Below are 14,812 nucleotides of genomic sequence, written 5' to 3' on the forward strand. Positions count from 1 at the left end.
TGCCGTGCTGATGATATGCTTGGATTGAAAGAAGAGAAGGACAAAGATCATTCAGGCTAAACCCAGACCCACTGCTGGCATAAAAACTGTGCTGCAGAGAGTTGCCAAAGCTTCTTAGTCCTGACCTGTGATGCAGGGACTTTGCTTCTCCGGGTAAATTTAGGAGTGGTTGAATGACCATCCATTTCATGCCTCACTAAGTAATCTCTCTTACTTCTTTGTCCCTGCCTTTGCACAGGTGAAGCAGTAATAAGCGGTGGTTATAGGGTGAACCCTGGAGCCAGATGACCCAGATTTGAATCCTGGCTCCACCATTTTCTGTTTGTGGCCCCTTAGGCAGGTTACTTAACATCTCCATGGTTCATTTCCTCTGCTAAAAAAAAATGGAGACAATAATAATATTTAGATCCTAGGACTGATGTGAAGATTAAAAAAATGAGTGCTTGAAAAGCACTTGGAATAACTTATAATGCAGAGTGATCACCTAACCATGTCAGCTACACAGAGGGCATTGCATATGTCATGTTAAGGAGTCTGGAATTTACTTTAAGTGGATCAGTAAGACATTGGAGGGATTTAGGCAGGGGAGGGATGTGATATGCTTTACTTCTTAAGTATCACTCTGACTGGTCTGAGAAGCTGGATTGGAGGAAATTAGGAGGCTCCCACGGCAGCACTGGGAAGAAAGGATGATGACTTAGAGCCAATGACAGCTTCCTCTACTAAAAATAGACAGAATGGGCAGGATGAGCTACACTGTGGAGTAGTGCAATGAGATGTGCTGATGGAGTACCTGTGAGAGTTGAGGGTAGTGGAATCAATAGTAATTCTAGATTTCTAGGTTTAGTCATGGAAGCTTGGTGATGCCATTTACTGAAACAGAATATTAAAGGAGAGGGGTGCCTGGGTGGCTCAGTCAGTTGAGCATCCAACTTTGGCTCAGGATATGACCTCACAGTTTGTGGGTTCAAGGTCCATGTCAGGCTCTGTGCTGACAGCTCAGAGCCTGGAGCCTGCTTTGGATTCTCTCTCCTTCTGCCCCTCCCCCATTCGTGCTCTCTCACTCTCTCTGTCTCTCAAAAATAAATAAACATTAAAAATTAAAAAAAAAAGAAAATTAAAGGAGGAACACATTTTGGAAGGGAAATACAACTTTCCTTGGGAAGTTCTAGGTTTCAGGTGTCCATGAGAAATCCAAATAAAACTTTCAAATAGCCTGAACTTTAATCTTGAAAATTATATGAAATATCTATATGGAAATATAAACTTGCATTGGCATAAAGATATCTAAAACCATGAAAAAATGGTACGTGCTACTGCATTGGGGTTGACCTAAAAGAGAAAGGAGGACAAAGTCCTAAATGACCCCAATATTTTTAGGACAGAGAAAGAGGCATCATGTGAAGGTGACTGGGAGGAACAACCAGGGAAATATGAAGAAACCTGGAGAGTGGTGCCACCGTAATAGAAAGGGGAAAACTGTATCAAGAACAGTTAGGTGGTCAGATGGGTCAAAGACTACTGGGTGATCAAGTAAGATGAGGACAAACAATGGTTAATGGGTTTGGTGGCATGGAGATGCTACTTGACTTTGTCAGGAATCTTTTCGGTGGACTATTGGAAACTCAAAGGCAATTGGAAAGGAATTTTTTAAAAAACTAAAAAGGAGTAAAAAAAAGTGAAGAAATGGGCAGAAGACATGAATAGAAACTTTTCCAAAGAAGACATCCAGATTGCTAGCAGACACATGAAAAGACGCTCGACATAACTCATCAACAGGAAAAATACAAATCAAAACCACAGTGAGATACTACCTCACACCTGTCAGAATGGCTAAAATTAACAACTCAGGACACAACAGATGTTGGTGAGATGTTTTGTGGAGAAAGTCCCCTTTCTCACTGTTGGTGGGAATGCAAACTGGTGCAGCCACTCTGGAAAACAGTATGGAGGTTCCTAAAAAAATTAAAAATAGAACAACCCTATGATCCAGCAATTGCACTACTGGGTATTTATCCAAAGGAAACAGAAATGCTGATTCAAAGGGGGCACATGCACCCCAATGTTTATAGCAGCACTATCAACAATAGCTAAATTAAGAAAGAGCCCAAATGTCCATCAACTGATGAATGGATAAAGAAGATGTGGTATATATACAATGGGATACTACCTGGCAATGAGAAAGAATGACATCTTGCCATTTGCAACAATGTGGATGGAACTAGCGGGTATTACGCTAAGCAAAATAAGTCAGTCAGAGAAAACTGATGTTGTATGATTTCATTCATATGTGGAATTTTAGAAACTCAGCAGATGAACCTAGGGGCAGGGAAGGATAAACAAGATAAAAACAGAGAGGGAGGCAAATCATAAGAGAGGCTTAAATACAGAGAACAAACTGAAGGTTGCTGGAGGGGGGATAGATGGAGGAATGGGTTTAATGGGTGATGGGCATTGGGAAGGACACTTGTTGGGATGAGCACTGGGTGTTATATGTAAGAGATGAATCACTGGGTTCTACTCCTGAAGCGGAGACTACACTGTATGCTAAATAGCTTGAGTTTAAATTAAAAAGAAATAAAGAAAAAAATTTTTTATTTTTTTAAAAACCTTTTTTTTAACATTTATTCATCTTTTGATAGAGACAGAGCGTAAGTGGGGGAGGGGCAGAGAGGGATGGAGACACAGAATCTGAAGCAAGCTCTAGGCTCTGAACTGACAGCACAGAGCCCAGCATAGGGCTGGAACTCACGGACCGTGAGATCTTGACCTGAGCTGAAGTAGGATGCTTAACCAACTGAGACACCCAGGTGCCCCAAGAAAAAAAAAATTTAAGTAAGTGATGGTGAAGAAATGGAGAGACTTTTGAAAAAGTTTCTTATTGAAGGGGAAGAGTGAAAGAGGGAGTGTTAAAGAGAAAGCCTCCATTTTTGATGTTTGACCACTGACAGTTCTTTTTGCCCCAACTCTGCCCCTGTTCCTATTGCTCCATATCTGAGTGAGGGGTAAGAAAGCTCCCAAGCTCCCTCCTTTGGTGCCGATGGGGAAATTCAACCCACACAAACCCCATCCAGCACTCAAGACCCCCAATCCCACCCCACGAAATCAATAAAAGCCAAAGTTACCCACCATCCTTTGCTCTTGATTCACCCAGACCAAACCTGAGCCTTATCCTTGGGGAATCCTTTTGGTCTTTATTTTGTGAATAAGAAATGTTATTTCATACCATATTGGTGCCCACGTGTCATTCATGCCAACTTGTGTATAATCTCCGGGCAGAGGCTGCCTAGCATCTCTATAAAATAGAGACAGAAGCAGAATGTGGGGTCAAGGGAAAATTGGGCATTCTGTTTCTATGAAAGTGGAGGACACAGAACACATTCTTATGCTGAATGGAAAAATCGAATTGAGGACATGATATTAATGAAGGAGAAAGAGGGAGTAGCTGTAGGAGCAGAGCACTTGAGCACCAGAGAGGAGATGGGGATCCAGACGACAAGGGCAGAGGCTGGCCACCAATGGCAAGGCAGACACTTGCTGCGCTGTCCCAGAAAAGAAGATGGGATCTCAATTCAAACAGCCCATGTTTGGGCCACATAATGTAATGAGGGCAGCAGTAATGTGGTGCATAGCAGGGACTGATTGGGACCGCGGGGGAGCTGGAGAGAAAATGTGCTTCCAATTCAAATTGGAAGATTCAAATACAAGATTTTCCAAAGTGCATCCTGTCCGTGGACCAGCCATTTATAAACCTGGGGCTGCACGTAGTTCTCCAGAATTGGCGGTATTCCCCTTTTGGTCTCCCTGCCATCCACTTCCCATGAAAACATGAAAGCGGTCAGAAGACAAGAGCTATGCATCCGAATATTCAGCAGCAACTTCAGGATGGTTGTCTAGATTCCCACAGCCATCTCCCTGGCTGTGCGTTGATCTTCATCCTGGGAAGGATGTGTTACTAAGACAGTGCGGGAATTTCAGTCACATCCACAAATAACAAGTATTTCCATTTTCAATTCTTTCTCTTTTATTTCTTTAGTTTTTACCCAAACTGTTTGGACAGTTGTCTAGATATCTAAAGGTAAACAGTTATTGACTCCTGATACATTTTTTTCCTTGAGATTCATGAACTACGTGTTTAAACTAGGAAAGCAATTCATAATTCCCCTGGGAACCAGCAAGCTGAATCGAAATGAGTGTATTTCCACAGAAATGGACTCATTACTCCACCCGTATTGCATAGGGCCTTATGAATAATTGTTATAAGACAAAGAGGTCTTACAGGAACAAAGCTTTTGCATTTATTTTAGATTATATTTTGCACTGAAAACAATGTAGCCACTAGTGTTTAATTTGTTTTAGGGTTAAATTTGCTATTTTCTTTCTGCCCGGAATAGGCACAGTCTAAAATTTGGAAATGTTAAAGAAATCAAAAAAATATATTAGTATGAATCTACTGGCAATACAAAATGAAAAATCATTATATTTTTAAAAAATAATTTCTGGATTTCTGGATTTTACTCTAAAGTGTAATCTAAACAAGAACAGAATAAATTTGGAGCTAAAGAAAACGGACTTCTACATGTCTGCTATGTGGTAAGTACTAGGCTTGGTATGTTGACGGCTTTACCTGTTTCAAAGTGGGTATTATCTGCACAGATGAGAAAAATGAAGTCCAAAGAGTTTAAATAATTTTTTCAAAGCAAAATACTAGAAAATGGCAAAGTCACCGTGTAAAAACAGGCCTAATTTTGAAATTTCTTCTGTCGCTATTTCCCAACATAGAGGTTAAAAAGAAGGTGAAGGACTCCCATTAAACTCAAAAACTCATAACATCAAGTAATTTTAGACATTTGACATTTGATGATTGACAATGACAGAGTTTTATCCTTTTAAATCACTGGAATTTGATGTGGCTAATATTCAGGTAGAAGTCATAAATCTTTAAATGTGGTGATTAATCAACATTTCCCTTCCACTAATCTAATCACTGCCTTTTTATTTGCATGGTCAGAAAGTAGGTGTGGAAAAAAAAAAAGAAAAGAGGACAGTTGAGGGTTGTAGAAAGCCCTGAATATAGTTCTCCTTGAATAGACAGTATTGTCTACTCTCCAGATCAGCACACCCAGGGAATGTGACAGTACGGAGATTAGAACCCTCTAGGAAGTCAATTTGAAAAGACTCTGGAAAAGGCAGCTTGTTTGGTGAATTGGCCCAATATCTTCAAATAAAACACATAATAAAGCAAGCACAAACTTTTATTTTACAGGAACATTTACATCTGTGCCACAATGACTGATAAATGTCAACATGGTCCTTGAATCTATCTTTCACTGACCATACAACATTGAACTGCTTCTGACCCCAGGAGTTTAACACTGAAAGGTTTTATGGTTCTATTTAATGAGGTGAGTTTCATGCTTGTTGCTGCTGTTGTTTGTTTTGTAGGGAGGGTTTTTGTTTTGTTTTGCCTTCTACCAAGTTTTACAGCTGTTTCTTCTTTCGATAATTTCGATAATTTAGATGTAGACAATTCATAATTTCTACAAGACAGATAAACTGGGTTATGTTGCAGTAACAAATAACCCCCACATCTCAGGGGCATAAAACAGTAAAAATTTATTTCTCCTTCATGTGGCATGTCCACTGCAGATTGTTGATGGGGGCTGATGGAGTAGCCACCAACCTAGAGCCTGTCAGTCATCCTGACAGAGGAAATCAACATAGCTAATCACAGACCAGATCTCCAGGCTTTGCCCCAGACCTCATTACTTCTCAGTTCATTGGCCAAGTCACGTGACCATGGCCAACCTCAAAGGACTAGAGAAGTTCCATCCCGATGTGTAAACAGGAAAACCAGAAACTTTTGATAGAAAGCAGTAACTTCACCAGAATCATTTCGTTTCCCTAAATCATTATGTTCCCAGACAGAAAGACAATAACAGAATATCAGAAGCTAAGAATTCAATTGGTAAACTCAAAAAATTTTTAAAAATTAAAAAGCTCACCTAGGATTATATAAGAATGATGTAAGTTAGGCCATGATTTAAGAATAGAATTTGTTTATAAATGAAAGGAAGGGAGAACATTTCACTTGAGAATGGATCATTGGAAACTTTAAATGAATTGTTACATAGAACCAAGATTATACATGGTGGTTGTGTCCTTGTATTGATGCACAAAGTTTTCCTTAACCCATCTACTACAGATACCATTGGCCTTGAGTTTAAGGCTCTAGAAGCAGGAAATATTATAGTTAAAATTAAAACTAAAAGGAGGTAGAAAATAAAAAGCTTCCGTTCCCGTCTTTGAAACACAGGCCTGCCTCTAAGCAACATTTTGAATACAAAATGTTAACTTTGGTAACTAACCTTGGGTCACCAGGTACCACTGTCCTCACATTGCTATCAATGACACAGCGCCCTCTATCCCAAACTGCTGTGCCAATATCCAAAAATTATTTTTCCTTCATCCAGTACCAATTCCCTCTATTTTAGTACACTGGCCTTAGTCAACTATCAAGTTAAAAGGTATGGTTTAGTGGAAAGAGAGCATAGTAGCCTTCAGGGCATATGTGTTCTAGTCCCACCTCTAGAATATACTCCCTAGGTTACAATTTTGTTGTATGTGATGAGTTTTAATTTATTAGTTTACGATACATAAAAGAAAATATATAAGGAAAAGCTACCACAGAATCAAATAAGATAATAAGAATGTCTTATTTTTAAATTCTAAAGGTGGTATAGAACTATAAGGTGTGGTTATTGTAGTTATTACCTTTATGATTATTATACAGTAAGCAATCTGATTAAAACAATGTATACTAATATTTTAAAAACTGACCCTTACATAACCCAAACAGAAATACTTGTATTTCAAAAGTGAGCCTTGTGAGGTTCTTGAAAGCAGAGACTGTTTCTTCCACCTGTCAGTCATATACGTAGCATATACTCAAAAAATGTTGCATTGCTCCTAAGAACAAAGAGCGAGTGGCATGGGCTAAAGCTAAGGGCACAAGCTATGAAACAGAAAGCAAGAAAACCATCCTGAACAGAAGTAAAGGACTAGGCGTAAGGGAAGTGCGTGGAGATCAGGTGTCACAGAATTGATGGAAGGTCCATCTCTAGAAGCCTTGAAGACAGGAATAGGAAGACAGACTTTGTACAGCAGGCAGCAGCACAGAAATGTTCCAACACGCAGCCATATCAATTATATGAAGGCCACAGAGGCTGATGTCCAACTGTTCTCAGGCCTGAAGTAATGAACCGTCAGCAGGGTAGTTTCAGCCATTCCTTAGTAAACTATTGTCAAGTTCTTAAATATTCCCGTATGAAGACATTTTCCCTGTCATCCTTGCATTTGCCTCTTTCCTAGTTTAACAGATATCTTTACACAGTTCCCTGTACAGCTTAAAATTCAAGGAGCTACTATGTTGGCCATGTACCTTGCTCAGGAATGTCTTAGATAGACGCGGTTTACATATGCACAGAATATATTAGTAGGAACTTTCAATGAAGTGTTTGATGGGCAGCAAAGGACATATAAAAAAGTGTGAGTGCAGCTTATGCCAATCAAGGACGGGATTAATCACCAGCAATACGAACATACTAACTAGACAGTTTGATTAATACAGCAGAAATAAGGATTCTTCGTAGTCAGTTCTTCAGTTGCCTTGCCCTCCATGTAGACAATAAGACCTCCACATACAGAATTTTCCACTTGATTAGCCAGTCTTAAGACACAGCACCCCAGTGAGCTCTAGGAAGAGTCTTTCCTCTTAGAACAGAATTGATTAAAAGGGACTTAAGCACCTCACTCAAATTTGAGAGCAAAACAGTGAAATTAGAGAGGGACTATTTCTCTCATTTTTTTTAAACAACTATGTTTAGGATAGATTTAAGTCATACTCTAAGTCAAAGCATATCCCTGTGTACACAGATGTACATAACCTATCTCACCCTAAGAAATTCTATGATGTGGGTCTTATATTTTCTCATAGAATTTTCTATTTTCTCATGACATTTTCTCATGCATTCACATTATTTCTGTAATGGGCCTCTATTTCACTTATTTAGAAATCAGAGTTTTGGAAAAAGAATATGGTATGATCTCAGTCATTTCTAATCAGCACTTAACCCAGCAAAAATCACTTTTTAAGGTAAATTTCAGGCCATTCCATCTGAGTAATAAAGAATGATGATCTCGACACCTAACTTCTAATTATCTCCCTAGAAAATAAGGTTAGAGAATTTATAACTAATAAAACCAAGTAGGAGGATGCATTTCTTGACTTTCCATTATCTTGTCTTTGAAGAGGCAACTAATCAAATAGGAATAAATTCAAGAAAGATGGTGGCTAAAATGGAAATAGAAGACAGCCCAGCTATTTACCTTTACATTGTAAAGGTTAATCAGTGGTCTTCTCTCCACTCTACCCCTGCTTTCTACCCCCAGTTCTGGCCTAAATGGATTTCCATATATCTTGTCTTGTTTGAGTACTCTATGATGTAGAAAATCCACAGTGTGGGATGCCTGGGTGGTTCAGTCCGTTAAGCATCTGACTCTTGGTTTCAGCTAAGGTCAAGATCTCGTGGTTTTGTGAGTTCAAGCTCCATATCTGGCTGTGCACTGGCAGTGTGGATCTTCCTTGAGATTCTCTCTCACTCCCTCCCTCTCTGTTCCTCTCCCTCTCTGTTGTCTCTGTTTCTTTCAAAATAAATAAATCAACTTTTTAAAAAAAAGAAATAGAAAATCCACAATGTGGCATATAATATTGCCTAAAAATTCTGTTGTCTCTGTTTCTTTCAAAATAAATAAATCAACTTTTTTAAAAAAAGAAATAGAAAATCCACAATGTGGCATATAACATTGCCTAAAAATTCTGCCACAGCAGTATTTCCATACTTCAACATTCTCCTCCAGAATGTTCCCACTCCCCAGTAAAAGGTGCGGCTCTATTTTCTATCCCCTTAACTGACTTGATTTTAAAAAATGTGAAAATGATACTGCATGGCTTTTGATGATAACTCATAAAAGATGATATGGCCTTTGGGGCATCTGGGTGGTTCAGTCGGTTGAGCATATGACTTCAGCTCAGGTCATGATCTCACAGCTCGTGGGTTCGAGCCCTGGGTCGGGCTCTGTGCTGATGGCTTGGAGCCTGGAGTCTGCTTCAGATTCTCTGTCTCCCTCTCTCTCTGCCTCTAACCCACTCGCATTCTGTCTCTCTCTCAAAAATAAATAAAAGCCACAGTGTGGGATGCCTGTGGGATTTCCATTTAAAAAAAGAAAAAGATGATATGGCCACTGTGGAGCTATCTCTTCAAATACTTGCCCTTCAAAACTGGCCGCCATGTTGTGAGGAAGCCCAAATGAGTGCTCACAGAGAAGTCCATATGGAGAGCACCTAAAACCTCTGACCCACTATCACATGAGTGAGCCTAGACACAGACGCTCCAGCCTCAGTTGAGCCTTCAGAGGACTGCAGACCCATTTGACATCTTGACTGCAACCTCATGAGAGAGCCTGAGTCAGAACCACCCTCATAATTTTTGTTATTTTAAGACATGAAATTTTGGAGTAATTTGTTATTCAGCAATCTCTAAGTAATACATGTTCTTATTAGGGGTATATGAATGGAGACAATGACCTTTTGACCATACACAAGACCAGAAAGAAAACATGAAAGGAAAAGCCCCCAGAAAAGGTGGTGAAGGAGAAATAAAAATAATAATTAAAAAAAAAACCCAGCAACCAGAGAAAGAGAGGATTTGTGGTTTTCATGACACATTTTAAATAACTCAAGGAGCTGGGGGCCATTAATTTTATACCCAGTTGCTTGTGACTGCTTAACACTCTTCAATCCCATGTCCAGGGACCCTGCTTCATGAAACTCTCCAGAAGAGACCAATGTGCAATGTGCAAGGGAAACAAGAAAATACCCTGCCTTTTCAAGTATCATAAGTGAGGTAAAATCCACTCAAAAATTAGGATTTTTGTAGCATGAAACAATTCAGTCTTCATACTTATGGCAATTCTATTTTGGCCTATTAATTGACTTATATGAAAACCTCATGACATGAATGCCAGAAAAAGTGCCGAAGTGACCTAATCCTTGTCTCAAATGCTCTCAGGATCTGTGGAAAAGGGGAACATGTCAATGGAGGCAATTCTCTGTACAAGCACTGACCTTCATCAAATCACAGCAATGATTTTTGTCACATCCTGGAGACTGAGTGAAATAAAAGAAATGGTGATGTCGCGTATTAGACTTTCTTAAGAAATCCTTGAGTTCATTATATTTCAGAATTCAGAACTTGGATTTTAGAAAGGTAATCTGTATATTGTTACAGCATCCCCAAATCAACAATAGTAATGCTTCACAGAAAAATGAATATTAACACTAAATAAAGGGTAAGTAGCCTCAAATCTGTTCAGGTCAATTTTTTTTTCCAAATAAGTTTTAGCACCAAACTTAAGAAAAATATTTTGGTGTTCAGAGCCTTGGGGATTTTAAAATTGCAGATAAGAGATTATGGGCTATAATGATAAAAATATCTACTATTTGGAGACTTAGTTGTGCCACTTAATCTTATTTGATCCTCCCATCTACCCTGTGAAAATGATAAAATTGAGGACCACAGAGGTTAAGTAACATTCCCAAGTGCACAGGACTAAGAAGTGGGCAGATGTGGGATTCTATCTTGAGCCAGACTTTAAATCCCCTGCCTTTAGCCACTCTACTATTGCAAAAAATAGAAGTTTTGTTGGATTTTTTTCCTCCTTTTTTGGTGTGTGTGTGGGGGGGAGGGAGTCTTTTATTTATTTTTTTATATGAAATTTCTTGTCAAATTGTTTTCCATACAACACCCATTGCTCATCCCAACAGGTGCCCTCCTCAATACCCATCACCCACCCTCCCCTCCCACCCCTCATCAACCCCCTCAGATTGTTCTCAGTTTTTAAGAGTCTCTTATGGTTTGGCTCCCTCCCTCTCTAACTTTTTTTTTCCTTCCCCTCCCCCTAGGTCTTCTGTTAAGTTTCTCAGGATCCACATAAGAGTAAAAACATATGGTATCTGTCTTTCTCTGTATGACTTATTTCATTTAGCATAACACTCTCCAGTTCCATCCACGTTGCTACAAAAGGCCATATTTCATTCTTTCTCATTGCCAGGTAGTATTCCATTGTATATATAAACCACAACTTCTTTATCCATTCATCAGCTGCTGGACATTTAGGGAGGGAGTCTTTTAGCTAGAAGTAGTAACAATGTTAAAGAATTTTGATGAAATTACTTATAATTTAACATCCTGACATTAGCTATCACCCTTTTAAAAATCTTGTTACAGGTCTTATATCAGGATATATCCCCCAAGAATAGCTACAGAAAGCAGTAATTTTAGTCAAGGTAGAAATGTAGGCAGGGGTAGGGAAAGTGACCATGATTCAAGAATGAGAAAGAGGAGTAGCTTGAAAGGAATAGGAATTATTTCCCCCACTCTTTTGGAATGATAAAGATGTTGAAAAGAGTAGACAGTGATAGAACCCTTAAATAAAAAAAAAAAAAAGATTTCCTTCGCAAACATTAAGGATGATTTCATGCAGAAATGTAGGTTCTCCAGATGACATAAAGAGAGAACTTCTTAAACATTATACGAAAGGACCAAGTAGCAAAGAACTGGGACAAAATCTCAAATCAGAGGGTTCCTGGGAGGAGCACAGTGCCAAAGTCACTCCAATTGTAGGACTTCAGCAAAGTCGGTCATTGTGGGAAGTGATGCACCACAGAGCTGCATGTGGTAATATGTGTTAATGATTTCTATCCAAAAAGCCTCTTTTTAAATCATTGTCTTAGGAATGCTGATAAGGAGAGATTCAATGGACTGGCCTACATAGCTCATTGTCACAAGAGCTGGGGAGGTCCCCAAAGTGAAATGTATCATTCCTTTCCAGTTCCAGCTTTGCAACAAACCAACTCATAATAGCAACATCTTTGACACAAAGTGCCCCCAGGCATGAGACTTAAAACCATCTTAAACATTTGCATTACATAACAAGTATATTAGGACAAGATCAATTTATACCTTAAATCAAAGCTTCCCAAAGAAAACCATTGTGTGGGTAGTATTTCAACACACGGTGCTAAAAGTAATGAATACATTAGCTGAGGCGCAGGAATTAGGACACCATTAACCAAGAAGATAAATTAACATCCTAAACACAAAAGCATGAACAAACTGTCATCATTTGCCCAGATCAGCTACTTCCATACACAGGAGCAAGACCCAAATCAGCAACCAGCTGCAAATATTCGGAAACAGGGCCTTACAAATTCATGAGTCAGGGGTAGAGCCACAGGTATTGTAGATAATAACCTTCTTTTAACTTAAATAAAAGTGTTGAGCCTCCTGTCAGCACATAAGAGTAGGAGTGGTGTTTTGAGCCTCTGTATAAGATAAAGATGTCTGAAATTTGTATCTGTTTAGAGAAAATGAAATCTAGTTTAATTCGCTTACGGGCACTAATGCCTTTAAACAAGGCAGAGTATCTGACTTGAAACAAATTAGTACTGAAAGATAAAAACCAAGTGCTTCACTCATGCATTTGCTGATTATTTCTTACCTTCTGGAGACATTAGCTGTAATAAGTCTATAGCTCTGACACTATAATTTCCTGGAGATAATAAATGTGACGCTTCTGACACAATACCATCAAATTCTTCATTCCCAGCAATGCTTGGAATAGAGTTCCATGCTTAAAAGACTGTGATTTTAGGGCTAATAAGCAGACACTAAATCTCCCATTTGTCCCTTCACAAGGACAATCTATTGAACATACAAAGTGTAGACTTTCCCTCAAAGATTAGAATATGGAGTATGAAATAGTAGTATTTCCCTTCTGGAGTTCAATTATTCAAATCCTTCTCATTTATCTTTTTATTTACCTGGCCAGCTCCTGTTTCTGACATCCAGTCTCAAGGTCTTCTCCTTCTTGAGGTCTTCTCCTTTCTGAATTGTGTCATGGAGTATGTAGCCCCCTTCCTGCTGGCCCCCAGGGATTCTGCAAAGAAAATAGTGCTTATTTTTGTCATGAGTTATCTTTTTGTTGTTGTTGTTTTGTTTTGTTTTTATTTTTTTATGAGTTATCTTTTTACATGTCGTTCTTCCTTCATTAAAGTCTAGTCTTGTCAGGACACCGTATATGCTCTCCTTATCATTTCTGCAGGTAAATTGCCTGGCATATATTAAGTTCTCAAATAAGTCTGTTATGTAATGGATATATGATGGAGGGCATACCTGATCACCTTCTCTGTACCTCGCCCTGTGCTAGGCATTTTCGCTGCATTGTCTCATTTGCTGTTCCCCTCAGCACTGTGGGTGTTATCATCCCCATTTTGTGATGATGGAAATCAGGCCCAAGGAAATTATTACTGACTTTCCTGAGTCCACATAGATATTGTGATGGAAACTGAATTAAGCCAAGGTTATCTGCCACCACACTCTTTCTACCACAGCAGCAGACAGGAGGCATATTTGCCAAGGGCCTTCAGCGGGATTACTCAGCGGCCACGCTATTTTACTTCCATGGAACTGAATGGAGTGTGGCAAGAAGCAAATGAATAATGCAGATTGAGTAAAGTGAGTAGAATTTGTGGGAATCTGGTGCAAATAAAAAGCTCCTAAAGGATGCAACTACATGCATCTCAGTGGCTACAAATTAAATTCAAAAATTATGCAGTCTAGATCGGGAAAAGTGAGTATTTTGAGAAATATTCATCATCTCTCATTTTTTCCCATTTTATGCGACACTGTATTTGTGGCTTCGATTCTTTCTCTCTCTTCACTTTAAACACTAACACTGACTTTAGAGCAGGGAACACTGTCTTACACCAAATTGCATCCCCCCAAACGCACCACAGTCACCAACAATGAGGAACAGCTCAAGGTGTATCCGTTGGGGAAGATGCACCGGCCAGGAAGTGCAGGAAGTATAAGCAAAATAACAGTGGATTTATCTACAGGTCATGTTTGGTTCATAGCATAACAATCTATCCTGACTTGAACTAGATGGTGTCTCAAATTCTTTTCCTTCTGCTTTTCCCCATGCTTTCACTTGGGCTTTTCTTGAGCACCTATATCTAGAGACTGACCTCCTTACATATCATCTCTAATTCTTACAACTGTCCTATAAGATGTATTTCTGTGGTGCCTGTTTAAAATGAGTACACTAAGGCTCAGGGGTATAAATTAATAGGTCACCCACAAAGTAAACGGTACAGCCAGGTCATTATCCAAAGGCCATGGGACTCCACACCTCATGCAACATTCACTAAACCCACAGCTCCTTGTGAAACTACGTGGAAAATAGTTAAACACCGATGAGGAAAAGGAAGGGAAAACTTTGCTATTATAATCTTAACAAAGGAAACAGTTGCTAGTACCTTAGGTATTTGAGACTTATTTTCCTGGTAGAGACAGTGATTAGAGGTGGAAAATCTCAGATATCAGGAGGAGGCTGGGAGAGAAAGCACCTGTGAGATCTAGGGCCTGTCATTTCAAATTGACATCAAAGTTAATTGCTACTCACAACAATCCTAGCATTATTTGAGTGGTGAAGTTTAAAACAAAATCTTGCTAATCACAAAATTTTCATTATTTCCAATAATCCCAGGTCAACCTGGTCCACAGACTTAGTTCAACGGAAACCAAAGTTTTAACCTGAACCATGAAACATACATCTCAGACGCAAATATGCATTGAAAGCTATGAAGGAAAAACACATTTTACAGAAAGGTAATCTACTAAAAACAAGC

The sequence above is a fragment of the Lynx canadensis genome, chromosome D2, assembly GCF_007474595.2.
Source record: "Lynx canadensis isolate LIC74 chromosome D2, mLynCan4.pri.v2, whole genome shotgun sequence".
Taxonomy (NCBI): domain Eukaryota; kingdom Metazoa; phylum Chordata; class Mammalia; order Carnivora; family Felidae; genus Lynx; species Lynx canadensis.